Here is a 20,683-nt window from a genome sequence, read left to right as displayed (position 1 = left end):
CCTTTACTATTATGTAATGATCTTGTTTTCCCTTACAGTCTTTGTTTTTTTTAATAAATTTTTATTGATGTTAATGGGATGACATTAATAATTCAGGGTACATATATTCAAAGAAAACATGTCTAGGTTATTTTGTCATTAAATTATGTTGCATACCCCTCACCCAGAGTCAGATTGTCCTCCGTCATCCTCTGTCTAGTTTTCTCTGTGCCCCTCCCCCTCCCCCTAACTCTCTCCCTCCCTCCCTCCTGCATCCTCCCTCCCCCCACCCCTGGTAACCACTACTCTCTTGTCCATGTCTCTTAGTCTCATTTTTATGTTCCACCAATGTATGGAATCATGTAGTTCTTGTTTTTTTTCTGATTTACTTATTTCACTTCGTATATTGTTATCAAGATCCCACCATTTTGCTGTAAATGATCTGATGTCATCATTTCTTATGGCTGAGTAGTATTCCATAGTGTATATGTTCCACATCTTCTTTATCCAGTCTTCTATTGAAGGGCTTTTTGGTTGTTTCCATGTCTTGGCCACTGTGAACAGTGCTGCAATGAACATGGGGCTACATGTGTCTTTACGTATCAATGATTCTGAGGTTTTGGGGTATATACCCAGTAGAGGGATTGCTGGGTCATAAGGTAGTTCTATTTGCAGTTTTTTGAGGAACCACCATACTTTCCTCCATAATGGTTGTACTAATTTACATTCCCACCAACAGTGTATGAGGGTTCCTTTTTCTCCACAGCCTCTCCAACATTTGCTATTGCCCGTCTTGTTGATAATAGCTAATCTAACAGGGGTGAGGTGGTATCTCATTGTAGTTTTGATTTGCATTTCTCTAATAACTAATGAAGCTGAGCATCTTTTCATATATCTGTTGGCCATTTGTATTTCTTCCTGGGAGAAGTGTCTGTTCATGTCCTCTTCCCATTTTTTTATTGGATTGTTTGTTTGTTTGTTGTTGAGTTTTATGAGTTCTTTGTAAATTTTGGATATTAGGCCCTTATCTGAGCTATTGTTTGAAAATATCAGTTCCTGTTTAGTTGGCTGTCTGTTTATTTTGATATCAGTTTCTCTTGCTGAGCAAAAACTTTTTATTCTGATGTAGTCCCATTCATTTATCTTTGCCTTCACTTCTCTTGCCATTGGAGTCAAGTTCATAAAATGTTCTTTAAAACCCAGGTCCATGAGTTTAGTACCTATGTCTTCTTCTATGTACTTTATTGTTTCAGATCTTATATTTAGGTCTTTGATCCATTTTGAATTAATTTTAGTACACGGGGAGAGGCTGTAGTCGAGTTTAATTCTTTTGCATGTGGCTTTCCAGTTTTCCCAACACCATTTGTTGAAGAGGCTTTCTTTACTCCATTTTGTGTTGTTGGCCCCCTTATCAAAGATTATTTGACCATATATATGTGGTTTTATTTCTGGGCTTTTTATTCTGTTCCATTGGTCTGAGTGTCTATTTTTCTGCCAATACCATACAGTTTTGATTATTGTGGCCCTATAATATAGTTTAAAGTCAGGTATTGTAATGCCCCCAGCTTCATTCTTTTTCCTTAGGATTGCTTTAGCTATTCGGGGTTTTTTATACTTCCATATAAATCTTATGATTTTTTGTTCCATTTCTTTAAAAAATGTCATAGGAATTTTGATGGGAATTGCATTAAATTTATATATTACTTTGGGTAATATGGCCATTTTAATTATATTTATTCTTCCTATCCAAGTACAAGGAATATTTTTCCATCTCATTGTGTCTTTTTCTATTTCTCTTAGCAATGCCTTGTAGTTTTCGTTATATAGGTCCTTTACATTCTTTGTTATGTTTATTCCTAGGTATTTTATTTTTTTTGTTGCAATCATGAAGGGGATTATTTTTTTAGTTCGTTTTCTAATATTTCATTGTTGGCATATAGAAAGGCTATGGACTTTTGTATGTTGATTTTGTATCCTGCGACCTTACTGTATTGGTTTATTGTTTCGAGTAATCTTTTTGTGGAGTCCTTTGGGTTTTCGATGTATAGGATCATATCATCAGCAAAAAGTGATAACTTTACTTCTTCTTATCCGATGTGGATGCCTTTTATTTCTTTGTCTTGTCTGATTGCTCTGGCCAGAACTTCTAGCACCACGTTAAATAAGAGTGGAGAGAGTGGACAACCCAGTCTTGTTCCTGATTTAAGGTGGAAAGTCCTCAGTTTTACGCCATTTAATATGATGTTGGCTGATGGTTTATCATATATGGCGTTTATCATGTTAAGATATTTTCCTTCTATACCCATTTTTTTGAGAGTCTTAAACATAAAATTGTGTTGTATTTTATCGAAAGCCTTTTCTGCGTCTATTGATAAGATCATGTGGTTTTTGTTCTTTGTTTTGTTGATATGGTGTATTACATTAACCGTTTTACGTATGTTGAACCATCCTTGAGATTCTGGGATGAATCCCACTTGATCATGATGTATTATTTTTTTAATATGTTGTTGTATTTGATTTGCCAGTATTTTGTTTAGTATTTTAGCATCTGTATTCATTAGAGATATTGGTCTGTAGTTTTCTTTCTTTGTGCCATCCTTGCCTGGTTTTGGTATGAGGGTTATGTTGGCCTCCTAAAATGTGTTTGGAAGTATTGCTTCTTCTTCAATTTTTTGGAAGACTTTGAGTAGAATAGGAACCAAGTCTTCTTTGAATGTTTGATACAATTCACTAGTATAACCGTCTGGGCCTGGACTTTTAATTTTGGGGAGGTTTTTAATAGTTTTTTCTATTTTCTCCCTGCTGATTGGTCTGTTTAGGTTTTCTGCTTCTTCATGACTCAGTTTAGGAAGGTTGTATTGTTCTAGGAATTTATCCATTTCTTCTAGATTGTTGTATTTGATGGCATATAGTTTTTCATAGTATTCTACAATAATTCTTTGTATATCTATGATGTCTGTGGTGATTTCTCCTCTTTCATTTTGGATTTTATTTATTTGAGTCCTGTGTCTTTTTTCCTTGGTGAGTCTTGCCAAGGGTTTGTCAATTTTGTTGATCTTTTCAAAGAACCAGCTCCTTGTTTTATTGACTTTTTCTATAGTTTTTCTGTTCTCTATTTCGTTTATTTCTGCTCCTTTCTTCGGCTGGTTTTGGGTTGTCTTTGTTCTTCTTTTTCTAGTTCCTTAAGGTGTGAATTTCAGTGGTTTACTTCGGCTCTCTCTTGTTTGTTCATATAGGCCTGAAGTGATATGAACTTTCCTCTTATTACTGCTTTTGCTGCATCCCAGAGATTCTGATATGTGGTATTTTCATTTTCATTTGTCTGTATATATCTTTTGATCTCTGCGCTTATTTCTTCTTTGACCCATTCATTTTTTAGAAGTATGTTGTTTAGTTTCCATAATTTTGTGGGTTTTTCTTTCTCTTTTTTACAGTTGAATTCTAGTTTCAAGGCTTTATGATCAGAGAATATGCTTGGTACAATTTTAATTTTTCTAAATTTGCTGATATTGTCTTTGTGGCCCAATATATGGTCAATTCTTGAGAATGTTCCATGTACACTAGAGAAAAATGTATACTCTGTCGCTTTGGGATGAAGTGTCCTGTAGATGTCTATCATATCCAGGTGTTGTAGTATTTCGTTTAAGGCCACTATATCTTTATTGATTCTCTGTTTGGATGACCGATCTAGAGCCATCAGCGGTGTATTGAGGTCTCCAAGTATGATTGTATTTTTGTCAGTTTTTGTTTTAAGGTCAATAAGTAGCTGTCTTATATATTTTTGTGCTCCTTGGTTTGGTGCATATATATTAAGGATTATTATGTCTTCTTGATTCAGTGTCCCCTTAATCATTATGAAATGACCATTTTTGTCTCTGAGTACTTTTTCTGTCTTGTAGTCAGTATTATCAGATATGAGTATTGCTACACCTGCTTTTTTTTGGGTGTTGTTTGCTTGGAGTATTATTTTCCAGCCTTTCACTTTGAATTTGTTTTTATCCTTGTTGCTTAGATGAGTTTCTTGTAGGCAGCATACAGTTGTATTTTCTTTTTTAATCCATTCTGCTACTCTGTGTCTTTTTATTGGTAAGTTTAATCCATTTACATTTAGTGTAATTATTGACACTTGTGGGTTCCCTATTGCCATTTTATAAATTGCTTTCTGTTAGTTTTGTATCTTGTTTGATTCTTCTCTTTTGTTTTACTATCGTTTGTTTTTGTTTGTTTGTATTCCATACTTCTTTCCTCTGTTGCTACCTTTTTTAAGTCAAGTGTTTTTGTGGTGGTTTTTTCAAGGGTGGTTACCATTAAGTAATGAAAAGTGTACCTACCATATTCATTGTAGTACCTTTTCTTATGAGTATTTCTGCGCTTCATCGTCCTTTGCTACTGTTAATCTTCATCCTTTCTCCCCTTTTTTTTCTTTTGTTGTCACAGTTTAAGTTTGGTTTGATTGTTTTCTTGGTGGAGCTGTTACTTGGGTTTATGTTTTCTTTTGTTCTTTGAATCTGGTTGGAAAACCCCCTTTAGTATTTCCTGGAGTGGGGGCTTTCTGATGATAAATTCTCTCATCTTTTCTGTATTTGTGAATATTTTTATATCTCCTTCGTACTTGAAGGATAGCTTTGATGGATATAGTATTCTTGGCTGAAAGTTTCTCTCTTTCAGGGCTTTGAATATTGGGGTCCACTCTCTTCTAGCTTGTAGAGTTTCTTCTGAGAAGTCTGATGATAATCTAATAGGTCTTCTTTATATGTTGTATTCTTCTTTTCCCTGGCTGCCTTGAGAATTTTTTCTTTGTCATTGGTTTGTGTCATCTTCATTATGATGTGCCTTGGAGTGGGTTTGTTGGGGTTAAGAAAACTCGGTGTTCTGTTTGCTTCTTGAATTTGAGGCTTTAGTTCTTTCCACAGGCTTGGGAAGTTCTCATCTATTATTTGTTTGAGTATATTCTCCATTCCATTTTCTTTCTCTTCTCCCTCTGATATACCTATTATTCTTATGTTATTCTTTCTGATGGAGTCAGACAATTCCTGTAGAGCTTTCTCGTTTTTTATTATTTTTGAGTCTCTTTCTTCTTCTCTCTGTTGTGCCTCAAGTTACTTGTCTTCTATTTCACTAATCCTATCTTCTATCTTGGCTGTTCTATTAGCTAAACTTGTTATCTCGTTTTTCAGTTCGTGAATTGAGTTTTTCATTTCTGTTTGATTTGTTTTTATAGTTTCAATTTCCTTGGTAATATATTCTTTGTGATCGTTGAGTTGTTTTCTGATTTCCCTAAATTGCCTTTTTGTGTTTTCTTGTATATCTCTGAGTATTTTTAAGATTTCTATTTTAAATTCTCTGTCATTTGGCTCCAAGGCTTCCAGTATGCTAAATCTTTTCTCCATAGATTTTTCCACATCTATTTGTGTTACCTCTCTATCTTTTGTATCCATAATATTCGATTTCCTTTTTCTTATTGGCATCTGAAGGTGGTCTTGTTGATATTCTTAATTAAAATTAATAAAGAATAAAAAGGGGAAAGAAAAGAAGAAAAAAAAAGAAAAAGAAAAAAAAACAAAAAAAACACTCCACACACAAAAAATGTAATGATTTATTATTTCTCCCTTTTTTCTTTCTTCTCCTTCCCTCCTCTCACCTCTTTAGGTAAATATCGTGATGACCTGTGAATTATATTATGCTAAATGGAACAAAAACTGCCTATAACGGAGGGCCTGATTTGGGGTGAAGAGTTCAAGGGGCAAAAAAGGGAGTAAGGACCAACTAAATGCAAAAAAAAAAAAAAAAAAAAAAAAGGAGGATATCTTAGACAAGCATAAAATGATTTGCTTGTAAGTGATGGTCGACTAAGAGATATAATGAGAGGGATAAGAGGGAAACAGAAAAAAGGAGAGAAAAAATAATATTTAAAGAAGAAAAAAATAAAAATAATAAGTAAAAATCTGTTGTATTAAGTGGACTGAAGACTAAATACAATGGAGACTTTGGGTTGGGAGGAATGCTAGTGAGTTAAAAAGCAATGTAAAAAGTACCCAAAATGCCACAAAAACAAACAAATAAAGGAAAACCAAGAACAAAAGCAGAAAAGAAAAGAAAAAAAAAATAAAGAACAAACAACGAAAACAAAAAAAACTTGAGTCCCAAATTAAATAATTTGTTCGTAATTGAGGATTTAATGAGAGGAAAAGTAAAAGGAGAAAAGAAGGAACGAATAGAAAGGAAAAAATAAGAAAAAGAGAGAAACAAAGGAAGAAAAAAAGGAAAGGGAAAAAAAACAAAAAGAAAACAAAAGGGGAGAGAGTGAGAGTTAAGGGTTTTGGAGTGTAACCCTAAGGGTGAGTAAGGATGAAGAAAAGAAATAAAATGTAACACTCATGGGTAGTGTAGTTCAAGAAAAGGGTAGCATAAGATGGGCAGAGATTAGAAGGACCGAGGTGGAGGAAATACAAATAAAGGCAATAAGAATGAAGAGAGAAACAACAACAACAAAAAATTAGTGGAACAAATTATAAAGTCTGTGGATTTTTCTTGATTTTGAGAGGTTAACTTCTTCCATTTTCTTTTCTCTCCCTCTTCCTGGTCGGTGACTGTGTACCCCAGGTTCTGCCCCTGTGTCACGCTTAGGTAGGGATTTGCAGTTGATGGGATTCTATGGCAATGTCATATAATTGGCTTTAGTCTCACTGGTAGTCAAGGCTTGTTGGCGTTTGTAGAGTCCAACAATGAGAGAGAGTTTGCTTTCCTGGAGTCTCTCCCCTAGTCTCCCCTTCCTGAATTAGCAGCCTGGTGATCCAGCTATGAGGCTGCCACTGCTTCTGTCTGGGGAGTAAGAGGCTCAAAGAGCTGGGAAATCCCCACTCTATCCTCACTCAGCGCAAGGCTCTGGGTAAGGCTCTGGCAGTCAGAGCCTCCAGTGTAATCAGGTGGGGCTGGGAGTCAGTTGTTGTCAAGGAGACTGTTCAGCGCCTACCATTCAGATGGACCACTCAACCCAGGCTTTCCACACTTTGTAACCTGTTTTGGCTGGAAAGAAGATGCACTATTCGATGCTTGCTATATAGATCTTAATATCTGCCAAGTCCCTCTTGTTAGGTATATCCCTGAATATGGAGGCTCTGTCAATCAGAAGTTTCCCCCGCCCCTTTAGCGAAAGGCACTGAAAAATATTATGCCTCTTGTCTAGGATCGCTGAACTGGGAGAGATCTTATCAATTAGAGCCCCATGGGTGCGTAGATTTTGTGGGTTAAGCTAATTTCAGTGATTGGATCCACAGCTGTGCTCCAGAGAGTATTTCAGGCTGCCTGTGCGCCCCTCCCCCAACGCTTGATTGTTAGCTCGAATGGCTGGGTGAGGTGCCCCGTCCACGGAGAGAATCTCCTGACTAGTAAAGACAGGTTTGGCGCCCCTCCCGGACTGCGTCACGGGGCGCGCGCGCGCACGGCTTCTCAGAGCACGCCAGTGGTGGCCGGCACTCCCCGGGACGCGGCTCGGGGCGCGGGCGCGCGGCTTCTCAGAGCAAGCCGGTGGTTGCCGGCACTCCCCGGGACGCGGCTCGGGGCGCGGGCGCGCAGCTTCTCAGAGCACGCCGGTGGTTGCCGGCACTCCCTGGGACGTGGATCGGGGCGCGCGCGCGCGGCTTCTCAGAGCACAGAGCACGCCGGTGGTTGCCGGCACTCCCCGGGACGCGGCTTGGGGCGCGCGCGTGTGCGCGCGGCCTCTCAGAGCACGCCGGTGGTTGCCGGCACTCCCTGGGACGTGGATCGGGGCGCGCGCGTGCACGCGGCTTCTCAGAGCACAGAGCACGCCGGTGGTTGCCGGCACTCCCCGGGACGCGGCTCGGGGCGCGCGCATGTGCGCGCGGCCTCTCAGAGCACGCCGGTGGTTGCCGGCACTCCCTGGGATGTGGATCGGGGCGCGCGCACGCGGCTTCTCAGAGCACAGAGCACGCCGGTGGTTGCCGGCACTCCCCGGGACGCGGCTCGGGGCGCGCGCGTGTGCGCGCAGCTTCTCAGAGCACGCCGGTGGTTGCCGGCACTCCCTGGGACGTGGATCGGGGCGCGCGCGCGTGCGCGCGGCTTCTCAGAGCACAGAGCACGCCGGTGGTTGCCGGCACTCCCCGGGATGCGGCTCGGGGCGCGCGCATGCGCGCGCGGCTTCTCAGAGCACGCCGGTGGTTGCTGGCACTCCCCGGGACGCGGCGCGGGCAGCTGCACGTGTGGGTTGACTCACCCCAGGCGTATTCCCTCCTCGGCAACAGTCCTTTTGCTTTCAGTGTGTGTGTGGAACTCCAGAATGCTCCAAGGATAAATTTTTCTGTTTCTAGTTGATAAATTTGTTGAGATTTTGGGGAGATCTGTTGGACGCGCTGCTCACGGCGCCATTTCCGTGACGTCTAGTCTTTGTTTCAAAGTCTATTTTGTCAGATATAAGTATTGCTACCCCAGTTTTTTTTTATTCCATTTGCATGAACTATTTTTTTGCATCCTTTTACTTTCATTTCATGTGTATCTTTTGTTTTGAGGTGCGTCTCCTGTAGATAGCATATGTATGGGTCCTTTTTTCTTATTCATTCAGCAACCCTATGTCTTTTGATTGGAGCATTTAATCCATTTACATTTAAGGTTATTATTGATATGTATTATTGATATGCATTTTATTCTTTAAAGTTATATTCCTCTTTTACTATATTATTTTCCCCCTTTGTCCTGTCCACAACAGGCCCCTTAACATTTCTTGCAACATTGCTTCAGTTGTAATTAATTCCTTGTGTTTTGTTTTTGTTTTGTTTTTTGTTTTTTTGTTTTTTTTTGTCTAGGAGGCTTTTTATTTCTTCTTCAATTTTAAACGATAGCCTTGCTGGATAAAGAAGTCTTGGTTGTAGGCTCTTGTTCTGCATTACTTTGAATATTTCTTGCCATTTCCTCCTGGCCTCAAGTGTTTCTGTTGAGAAGTTGGATGTCATACTTATGAGGGCTCCTTTGTAGATGAGAGCTTTTTTTTATCTAGCAGTTTTTAATTCCTTTTATCTCTTAGCTTTGGTATTTTAATTATGTTGTGTCTTGGTGTAGATTTTTTTTTGGTTTCTCTTTAAGGAAATTCTCTTTGCTTCTTCAACTTGTGTGACTTTTTCCTGCATCAATTTAGGGAAGATTTCAGCTACGATTTGATTGAACAAGTCTCTATCCTTTGTTTTTTCTCTTCTTCTTCAGGAGCCCTTATGATGTGGATGTTGTTTCTCTTTAGGTTGTCACAGAGCTCTCTTAGTGTTTCCTCAGATTTTTTCAGTCATTTTCTTTTTGCTGCTCTACATTTGTGCTTCCACTTATCTTGTCCTCTAATTCGCTGATTCAATCCTCTGCTTCATCCATCCTGCTTTTAATTCCTTCCAATGTAGTCTTCATTTCTGATATTGTGTTTTTCATTTCTGTCTGGTTCTTCTTTATGATTTCTGTGTCCTTTTTAATGCTTTCAATTTCTTTATTGAAGTGTTCTTTAAGTCCATCCATTGCAGCTTTGAGATCTTTAAGCATCCTAAAAATCATTATTTTATACTCTGCATGCGGTAATTTGATTACTTCTGATTCGTCAAAGACTTTATCAGAGGATTTATCTTGTTGAAACATATGACTTATGCTTCTTTGCCTACCCATTATTCTCTATGACTTGTAGGCTTCTTCCAGCTGTGATCTTCTTACCTAGTAGAGCCTCTTTGAGGTCTTGATTTGTTTGTTTTCTTCTCGTTTTTTTTTAACTCAGTGGTAATCTTGTTTACTGATCTCAGCAGGGTGCTTATTTGAAACTGTATCCAGGAATGTGGTGGGTGTAACCTGAGATTCTGAAGGTCTGGTCTGCCAGCTTCTCTCTGGGGGTGGGGTGCTTTCTTTGTTTCATTAGGAGGATGTGTATCTCAGAAATCCCTGTAGACCTGAGTTACTGCTCCTCCTTTCCACTTCCTGTTTTCAGCTGTATCTTGTTGCTCTGATTGGAGCTGGGGAGCTTTTTGGAGGTGGGTCACCTGGAACCACTTTATGCTTGTGCTGTGTTGAGGGATCAACCCCTCCCCCAGCTGTGGCCACCTCTACACTGGATGAGTCAACTTGTCAGTTCATCCCATGCATTTCTCTGCCCATCACCGTCTGACTCTTTCTCCTTACTTTCCTTTTGGAAAATAAGCCAGCCCTCTCACTATACCTCATTCCCAGCTCCCCAGGCAAGTTGCTGTGAGCAATATTTTCTGCTCTTCTCTTTGTAATAAGAGCCATTCTCGGCTTTCAGTCTCACCCCACCTTCACTCTTGGAAGCAGGGCAGCCCTCCCCCACTTATGGCTCAGAGCTCCCTACCAGGCTTGGTGTGACTTCTTTGCTTCTTAGTTTTTAAGACCTGTTTTTTTCATCCAAAGTTGGTTTTCAATGTTGATTTTTCCTAAATTAATTTGTAATCCAATTCCGTGGTGTGAGCTGAGAGTCTGTGCTTCTGCCTACTCTGCTGCCATTTTGGTTTCCTCAATGTCTATCTCTTATGCCCCTTACATTCTTGCAGCTTACCTTTAACTGTAGGTATTGCTTTGGCACCTGGCCTAATGCAGATGTAATCTGACAGCTCTTGGTTTCAGCTGAACAAGGTATCTCTTGTTTTCTGTCCACACACTTGATTGATGCATGTGATAAGCAGATCTGTGGAATTCTAACCATCAACACACATATAAACACAGGCAATTTGAAGTGCAAGGGAGTTAACACCTACCTGTAGAGAACATCTTGTGACTACCAGAAGTTGGTAATTATGTTCTCATGTTCTGTCCTTTCAAGAACAATTATGCATGATATCTCAGAAGATTCTGCTAGTCATGCACTTCAGTTTCTCACAGGAGGTATCTTGTTGAAATTATCCTGAAATTGGCTCCCTCTCATTTTCTTTTATTCTCTAACTGGTCTCTTTTTATTCCTGCCATTTACTTCTCAATAAACGCATGTGAGACTTTTTCTTGGTCAATGCTTCGTGGGGGTAACTCAAACCAGGCCATATTTTAATCTCCACTTTAAAAAAAATAATTTATATTTTTCTGTTTTACATAGATATAATTGAAAATACTAATGTGTGAGTTTAAGGTGTGCAGTGTGATGATCTGTTACAAAATGTTTACCATAGTAAGATTAATTAACACCATCATCAACACATAATTACCATTTTTTTTGATGAGAGCATTTAAGATCTACTATCTTAGAAACTCTCAAGTATAAAATACTATACAGGGTGGCCAAAGGAGGATTACAATTGCTAGTATGTGAAAGTTTATTTTTATATTATTACTTATTATTTATTGTTTTATTTTCCATGTGAACAACTGTAAAACTACTTTTTCCTCATCCTGTATTGTTAATAACAAAACTATATAGTAGATCCTCAAACTTATACACCTTGTAACTGAAAGTTTGTACATTTTGACATCTTCTCATTCCCTCATCCCTTGCACCCCCAGTACCTAGTAACCACCATCTTCCTTTCTCTTTCTATAAGTTCATGGTTTTGAGATTCTATTTATATTATGCTTTAAATGATTTGCTTTTCTCTGTCTCAGTTATTTCACTTAACGTTTTGCCCTGAAGATTTATCCATGTTGTCACAAATAAAAGGATTCCTTTCTTTCTGATGGCTGAATAATATTCCATATATATATATATATATATATATATATATATATATATATATATATATATATATATATATATATATATTATATCACCTTATAAATTATATCACCTTTACCCATTCATCTGTAGAAAGATACTGAGGTGGCTTCCCTATCTTGGCTATTGTGAACAATACTGCAATAACACAAGTGTTCAAATATCTCTGAGATCCTGATTTTATTCTATTGGGATACATATCTGTGGTCATCAGCTTGAACCCATGATCACCTGTTCAATCCCTAGTCAAGGCATGTATGAGAAGCAATCAGTGAATACACAACCACATGGAACAATAAATTGATGCTTCTCTTTATCTTTCTCTCATTCCCTTCTACTTCTCTCTCTTTCTGTTTCTCTGTCTTTTTCTGACTTTATATTAAAAACAATTGATTAAGTTAAACTAAGAAAAAATATAAAATTATATTAGCTTCCTAAAATGTGAGAATATTCTTTTATTTTTATATTATTTTAAGATGTGTACTATTAGAACTATTCCTTGAAAATTTGGTAAAAAATTTTTCTGGCACACTGTAGTTAGTATTTTTCTTGGTTGAAAGAATTTAAATTATTAAATTTATTTAATGACACAGAAATTTTCATGCTTTCTATTTATTCTGGAGTCAGTGTGGATAAATAATGTTTTTCTAAGGATTTGTATACTAAAGTTTTCAAATCCATTGTGAAAAAAATATTATAACTTTGTAAAACAGTTTAAAATCAGGAAGTGTGATATCTCACATTGACCTTTTTAGTTATAAAAGGTCATAAAATAGTTATAAAATAGTTATAATCACTGACTATTTGGATTCTTTTGTTGTTTATATAAATTGAAAAACTATTTTTTCCTGTTTCTTTGAAAATTTACACTAGAATTTTTATAATATATAATTGCATTAAATGTATAGGTAGTTTTTGGCAGTATTGACATTTCACAATACTAACTTTTTTGGTGATTAACACTGGAAATTTTTCTATTAATTTTTGTCTTCTTTAGTTTATCAAAGTGCTATAGTTTTCTGGGTAAAATGACACATTGCCTTGGTTAAATTTATTTCCATGGAGTTTATTATTTTTGTACTACTATATAAATGGGATTATTTATTTTTCAGATAGTTTGTTGTTAGTATACTGAAACACAACAGATTTCTGTCTGTTGATTTTGTGTCCCACAAATTTACTGTCTGTAGACACTGATTAGTTCTTACAGGTTTTTTTTTGTTGTTTTTATTTTTTTATTTTTCTGAAGCTGGAAACAGAGAGAGACAGTCAGACAGACTCCCGCATGCGCCCGACTGGGATCCACCCGGCACGTACACCAGGGGCGACGCTCTGCCCACCAGGGGGGTGATGCTCTGCCCCTCTGGGGGGTCGCTCTGCCTCAACCAGAGCCACTCTAGTGCCTGGGGCAGAGGCCAAGGAGCCATCCCCAGTTCCCGGGCCATCTTTGCTCCAATGGAGCCTTGGCTGTGGGAGGGGAAGAGAGAGACAGAGAGGAAGGAGGGGGGGTGGAGAAGCAAATGGGCGCTTCTCCTATGTACCCTGGCCGGGAATCAAACCCGGGTCTCCCGCACGCCAGGCTGACGCTCTACCGCTGAGCCAACCGGCCAGGGCCAGTTCTTACAGGTTTTTAATGGAGTCTTTAGTATTCTCTCTATGTAAGATTATATTATCTACTTACAAGGACAATTTTATTTTTTCTTTCTTACTTTGAGGTATTTAATCTATTTTACTTGTTTCATTACTCTGGCTAGGAATTCAAGTATGGTGTTAATTTGAATCGAAGAGAGTAGGCACCCTTTTCTTGTTCCTAAATTAAAAAAAAATTAAGAAAAAGTGTATTTAGAAAGTTATAGAGGTGTTAGAAGTGAGTGAGCTGGGCTGCATAGTCTCAGGCAATACATTACAGAAGCAAGAGAAGAATCTTTTTTAGAGCTTAGGTGATGGAATGGTAAAGGTAACAAGATTGAGAACAGAAGACTGAAAATATAAAGGCAAAGGCATGCTGGCTCTTTTGTCTTAAAAGTTTTAAAGGCTGAGAGTTTAGGGTCTTGTTCCTGACTTTAAGGAAAATTTTTTAATTTTTCAGCATCAAATATGATGTTAATTGTGAGCTTGTCATATATGGCAATTATTATGTTAAACTCTATTTCTTCTGTACACAATTTTTTGAAAGAATTTTTTTATTATGAAATGCTGTTGAATTTTGTCAAATGTTTTTTTCCATATCTATTGAGATAATCATGATTTATATATCTTATTTTTAATGTTGTTTATTACATTTTTTGATTTGCATATGTTGAACTACCTTTGCATTACAAAGATATTTTCATTTGCTCATGATGTATAATCTTTTTAATGTGCTACTGATTTAAGTTTATTAATATTTTACTGTGAATTTTTGCATTTATACTCATCAAATTTATTGAGATGTATCCTTTTTCTGTAATGTCTTTCTTTATCTGGCTTTGTTATCAGAGTATATTTTCTGAGAGAAGAGAGAGAGAGGAACAGAGATAGACAGACAAGAAGGGAGAGAGATGAGAAGCATCAACTTGTTGTTGTGGCACCTTAGTTATTCATTGATTGCTTTCTCATATGTTCCTTGACCAGGGTGCTCCAACCAAATCAGTGACCCTTTGCTCAAGTTAATAACCTTGGTTTCAAGCGAGTGATCTTGGGTTTCAAACCAGTGACCTTTTGGCTTAAACCAGCAACCACGGTCTACCATCCCATGCTCAAAGCACTGAGCCCACACTCAAGCCGGTGACCTCGGGATTTCTAACCTGGGTCTTTAGCATCCCAGTCCAATGCTCTATCCACTGTGCCACTGTCTGGTCAGGCTGGTATCAAAGTATTGTTGGCCTTGTTAAATGAATTTGGGAGTGTTCTCTTTTATTCAGTTTTTTTAAAAAAAAAAGAGTTTAAGAAAGATTGGGGTTAATTCTTCTTTAATGTTGCATAGAATTCAAAAGTAAAACCATCCTGCTCTGGGGTTTTCTGTGTTGGGAGGTTTTTAATTACTGATTCAATCTCTTTACTTGTACCTCATCTGTTTAGATTTTCTGTTACTTCATGATTTACTCTTCGCAAGCTGTATGTTTCTAAGAATTACACAATTCTTCTAAGTTGTCTAATTATTTATAGTTGTTCTAAGGCATATAATTATTTCTAGTTCTCTAATGGTGCCTTGTATTTTCATGGTATTAGTTGTAATGCTTTCTCTTTCTTATCTTTATTTATTTATAAATTTTCTCTTTTTTTTAGTTCATTTAGCTAAAAGTGTTGTCCCTCTTGTTTCTCTTTTCAAATATTAACTTGTAGTTTGTTGATCTGTTCTACTATGTTTTTTTTTATGATTTCTCTTATGTTTATTTCTCACTGCTCTTTCTATTTCTTTCCTTCTGCTAACTGTGGGCTTAACTTTTTTGTTTGTTTTGTTTTTTAGTTTCTTAAGATATAAAATTAAGTTTTTGATTTTTTGTTATTTAGATGTTTATTGCTTTAAATTTCTCTCTTAAACTGATTTTGCTCCACCCCATAATTTTGATATGTTGTGGGTTTTTTTGTTTATCTCAATATATTTTAACAGTTTTCTATTGATTTCTTCTTTGATCCATTGGTTGTTCTAAGGTGTTAATTTCCACATATTTATGAATTTGCAAGTTTTCCTTCTGTTATTGATTTCCAGTTTCATACCATTGTAGTCCAAAACATAGTTAATAGGCTTTTAATCTTTTTAAATTTACTAAAACTTGTTTCGTGACTTATCATATAATCTATCCTACAGAATGTTTCTTGTGTAACTGAGAACAGTATTTATTCTGGTTGTATTGTATGAATGTTCTGTATGTGTTTGCTAGGTCCATTTAGTCTAAAGCTCAGTCAAGTTTAACTTTTTCTTATTAATTTTCTGGTGAAATAATCTATCCCTTGTTGAAAAAATAATACCAAAATTCCTTACTATATTAAATTATTGTTTATTTCTTCCTTTACATATTCAATATGTTTGTATTTGTTTAACATATTAATTACTCTGGTATTGGTTGCATATATATTTATGATTGTTTTATATCCTCTTGATGAATTAACCCTTTACCATTATATAATGATTTTTATTTACTTGTGCCAGACTTTGGCTTAAGGTTAATTTTATCTGATGCAAGTATAGCTACTTTGTTCTCTATTCAGTTCAACTTGCATGGGATATATATGTATCTGTTCACTTTGAGCTTTTCTGCATCTTTACAAAATATGTAAACAATATTATTAAAAATATTTTTTAAATTTATTGAATTTTTATTTCTTAATTTTTTCTCATATGCATCAATCCACTAGAAATTATAAATTAGCAAAATGACTTTAACTTGGCTTTGCCCTTATCAGGCACTTGAAATTAATCCATCTGTTAGATACAATACTACAAAAGAAATTAGATGTGCATTGTGCATGTGAAAATTTTTATTCAGAAATTTATGTATCATTAAACACTATAATATAAACAAACATTATAATATATTTAGCTACTATTGATGTATTAAAAACATTAGATCTAAAATTTGGAATTTGATATTTTTAATCTAAAACTATATTTTAAATATTGAGCTTAATAGAAAGCTTTATTATTAAAATAAATTAAAAATACATATACAAAGAATGATCATGGACAAATTCAATGTTTTCTTGCTAACAAAACATGAAAAAAAGTTGTAATTTTTTTTAATTCTTTTATTTTTTACTATTTAATTATTTATTTACATTTTATTTATTCATTTTTTTTAGAGAGAGGAGACACAGAGAGAGAAAGAGACAGAGAGAGGAAAGAGATAGAGAGAATAGAGGAACAGGAAGCATCAACTTCCATATGTGCCTTGACCAGGCAAGCCTGGGCTTTTGAACTGGCGACTTCAGTGTTCCAGGTTGACACTTTTACCCACTGTGCCACTGCAGGTTAGGCAAAAGTTGTAATTTGATATGGCAATTTTACCTATATACCTCTCAGATTGAACCTTGTTTTACCTTCAATTTCCTCTTGAAACTGATGACTATTAAATAATTTACAAAATTATGTGAATTATTTTTGGGATGAGATGGAGAAAAAACAGTGAATAATAAAATAATATTTGGATCGCAAAAATCACAGTAAGTGGAGTTGTATGCTTTGCAAGGTTTTATTCTACATAAAGTGAGCCATTTTTAAAGGAAATTGATCATCCTAAATTTATTGGTTGGACCACTCAGTAACTTTGACACCTTTTGATCAAAAGTAATTAAAACTAAAACCAATGATGCATACATTGTGTAACAACATTCTCAAGACCAATAAGGGAGCTATTTGAAGGCACAGCTCATTAACTTTATTGCCAATCCCTTAGAGTACTGAAAGGAAAAATGTATGATGTGTCCATTACCATCTCCCTTTGCTAAAAAGCTCATGAGCTGTCCACCTATTTGCTGGAAGAATATAATAACACAGAAGGTGTTCCACTTTGAATACAAAGGAAGCATATTATGTTTGAAAGATAACTTCCTTCATTTATGTAATGTATATATAAATAAATATAATTTAACCAAAAATAGGTTAGATCTAAAAGAAATAAGAGAAATTAACAATACAATCAGAAAAATATATACTATAGTTATAGTGTATTTGGGTTATTGGTAACCTCACTAACTGTATACTTTATAAGAACTTTATAGGCTAAATAGATTAAAATTTTAGTGTCTAATGAAAATAACTTTAGAGCTTCTTCTTTTAAAAGTAAGATGATTTATACTTCATATTTGTAGTCCACTAAAACTGTTGGGTGTTATCAAATAAGAAAAAATATACAACATTGCAGTAGCAATGGGTGTTTAAATGCCATAACAAAATTTTAATGCATTTATAAGGTAAAGATATTTTATGTAAACCTTGTGTGTAAGAGATATTTTAAAATGTAAACATTCAAATTTGAAAAACAAAAATCTAAGACCTCAGCTGTCAAAAGTTAAAAATAAACCTGATAAAACTCATTAAAATATAGTAACATTTACTGTAACTACAACATAAGTAGGTTAAGGGACTTTTCTTTCACTGCAAGTTAAATTGGAAATAAATAGATAGTGATTTGTAGTTGCGCATTATTTGGTTTCATACATTTATCTGAGAGAATTTTTTCTGCAAGATAGCATGTGACAGTTACTAGGGACATGAAAAGGCAATTCTCCTTCCTTAAAATTCTAGTAAGAGTAGTAACCATAATCATATTAGAATTATTTTTATGTGATGTACAAAGGCTAAACAAAGACTGTTATATTCTGAATACATATATTTATATATGTATCTACAATACCACATAAAAAATGAAAACATAGGACAATAAATGTTAAATATTTTCAGCCATAATAATTGCTGAGTATACGTAAAAAAAAATTTAAATGGAGGAAAAAGCAAATCAGAATGAGTAGCCAACAGGGTAATGATTAAGAAAATGTTTTACTGCATGATATATAGCCAAAAGTTATTTTGTCAATTTAGTAATTCCCAGATTGAATCATGCTTGGATCATTAACAGTATGTGAAATTTCATAAATGTTTTCTCTAGGGCCTCAGTATGATTAAAGCTACTGCTGGGTGAGGGAGGAGAAGTAGGTGGAGATGGGGCGGGGATGGGGTGATAAATGGTGAAGGAAGGAGATTTGACTTGGGGTGGTAAACACACAATACTGTGTACAGATGTTGTATTGTAGAATTGTGCACCTAAAACCTGTATAATCTTTCTAACTAGTGTCATCAAAAAAATTCAGTGAGAAGGAAAAAAATAACGGGTTTAAAATAATATCCAAAAAAGCATATTTTGAGGTGGAAAACTCTGCTTCCTCTTACCCAGAAAGCATCAAGATCTTTCGGTACAGGTACTTACAAACTATAAAAAGCCATTTACATAAAAGTACTATCTTCTGGACTCCTTTAAAACAATGCTACTTCCAGATTCTTGCATAACGCCTCCCTAAGTAACTCATATTGTTCTGTACATAAGGTAAAGCCATCCTGGAGGAATCAAGTAACAGTGGTACCTCATTATTAAATAAAACTCTTTGCAGCTATATTAGTATTGAAATGCCTGGTAATGCTTTTGGCTTCTGGGTTAGAATATAGATAACTCCATCCAACACAATACAAAATAGGATAACATTAAGTTCTGGATTTTTTTAAAAACACATTAGAGATCTGGGGTTACAGAGAAGACATCTGATCTTATGTTTATTTACTATATCTTACTTATTTTTTAAGTCAAGAAATTTGAGCCTGCCTGACCTGTGGTGGCGCAGTGGATAAAACGTCGACCTGGAAATGCTGAGGTCGCCGGTTCGAAACCCTAGGCTTGCCTGGTCAAGGCACATATGGGAGTTGATCCTTCCAGCTCCTCCTCCCTTCTCTCTCTCTCTCTCTGTCTCTCTCTCTCCCTCTCTCTGTCCTCTCTAAAAATGAATAAATAAAAATTAAAAAAAAAAAAAAGAAATTTGAGCCTGACCAGGCGGTGGCGCAGTGGATATAGCATCGGACTGGGATGCAGAAGACCCAGGTTCGAGACACCGAGGTCACTGGCTTGAGCGCGGGCTCATCTAGTTTGAGCAAAAGCACACCAGCTTGGACCCAAGGTCGCTGGCTTGAGCAAGGGGTTACTCGGTCTGCTGAAGGTCCACGGTCAAGGCACATATGAGAAAGCAATCAATGAACAACTAATGTGTCGCAACGAAAAACTGATGATTGATGCTTCTCATCTCTCTCCAGTCTTGTCGGTCTGTCCTAATCTATCCCTCTCTCTGAATTTCTCTCTCTTTCTGTATCCCGGGGTGGAGCCTAGATGTCAGCTCTGTATGTGAAATGTCCGTCTGTGTTTCTATATATACTTCTATATATACTTTGTGCCTGTTGCTTCCACCTGAAGCACAAGACTCCATAATGCATATTATTGTACCATGCTTAACCACCATGAAAATCTCTGAAATCTGTACTTTGTATCTGCAAATTTATGGATGTGTTTGAGCATGTCTACGTGTATAAATCCAGAGTTTGTCCAAACTTTGAAAACACCACATACAGAGACATAGCGTAAGAAAGAGATGATGAAAATCAAAACTTTTTGTTGCCACTGTTCTTTTCTTTCCAAAATCTTCCTTTGCCATTACTACCATCATTATTAACCTTGCTGGTAGAAACTAGTAGCAATATCTGTATATGTATTTGCACATGAATCAATTATAAGTCACCTGCATTGGGAAATTCTAGAGCAGTGGGAGTCAACCTGGTCCCTACTGCCCACTAGTGGGCATTCCAGATTTCATGGTAGGCAGTAGTGGAGCAACCAAAGTATAAATAAAAAGATAGATTTTACTATAGTAAGATGTTTTATAAAGATTTATTCTGCCAAACTTAGCGAAAATCTGACATAAAGTACTTGGTAAGTAATTATTATTATATGCATTAACTTGCTGTAACTCTGCTTTATAAATTTTATAAAGTAAAGTTACTTCCCTACTTTAAAAATCACCATTACTGTGGAACTGGTGGGCGGTTAGAAAATTTTACTACTAATAGAGATACAAAAGTGGGCGGTAGGTACAAAAAGGTTGACTACCCTTGCTCTAGAGCAATGTCTTTCAAAATGTGCATTCATACCCATGTTATGCAGAGTCAGAGTTTTATTTATTCTATATCTAAAGTTGTTCAGCCTGCCACAGTTCATAAGAGTTGGCAAAATGGACAAGATTTCTGGGTCAGAGACAAAGTACTGTACTACTCATAGCACAATAAGCAACATGAACTTCATGCTTATATTAACTTCCCTTGTCACCAAGTCCTGGAATCTTACTTTAATAAGTGCTATGTCAGACATCTCTTTCTCATGACACTGCCCAACATGCCATGAAACCAGTATACGAATTTTATGAAAGTGTTATTTGAAAAATCTTCCCTGTGTGTTCTGAATTCTGCACCTTTGCTAACACTCCTTTTGTTCAGACGCT

This window comes from Saccopteryx leptura, chromosome X, assembly GCF_036850995.1.
Source record: "Saccopteryx leptura isolate mSacLep1 chromosome X, mSacLep1_pri_phased_curated, whole genome shotgun sequence".
In the NCBI taxonomy this organism is placed as follows: domain Eukaryota; kingdom Metazoa; phylum Chordata; class Mammalia; order Chiroptera; family Emballonuridae; genus Saccopteryx; species Saccopteryx leptura.
Note: the sequence above shows the minus strand (reverse complement) of the source record.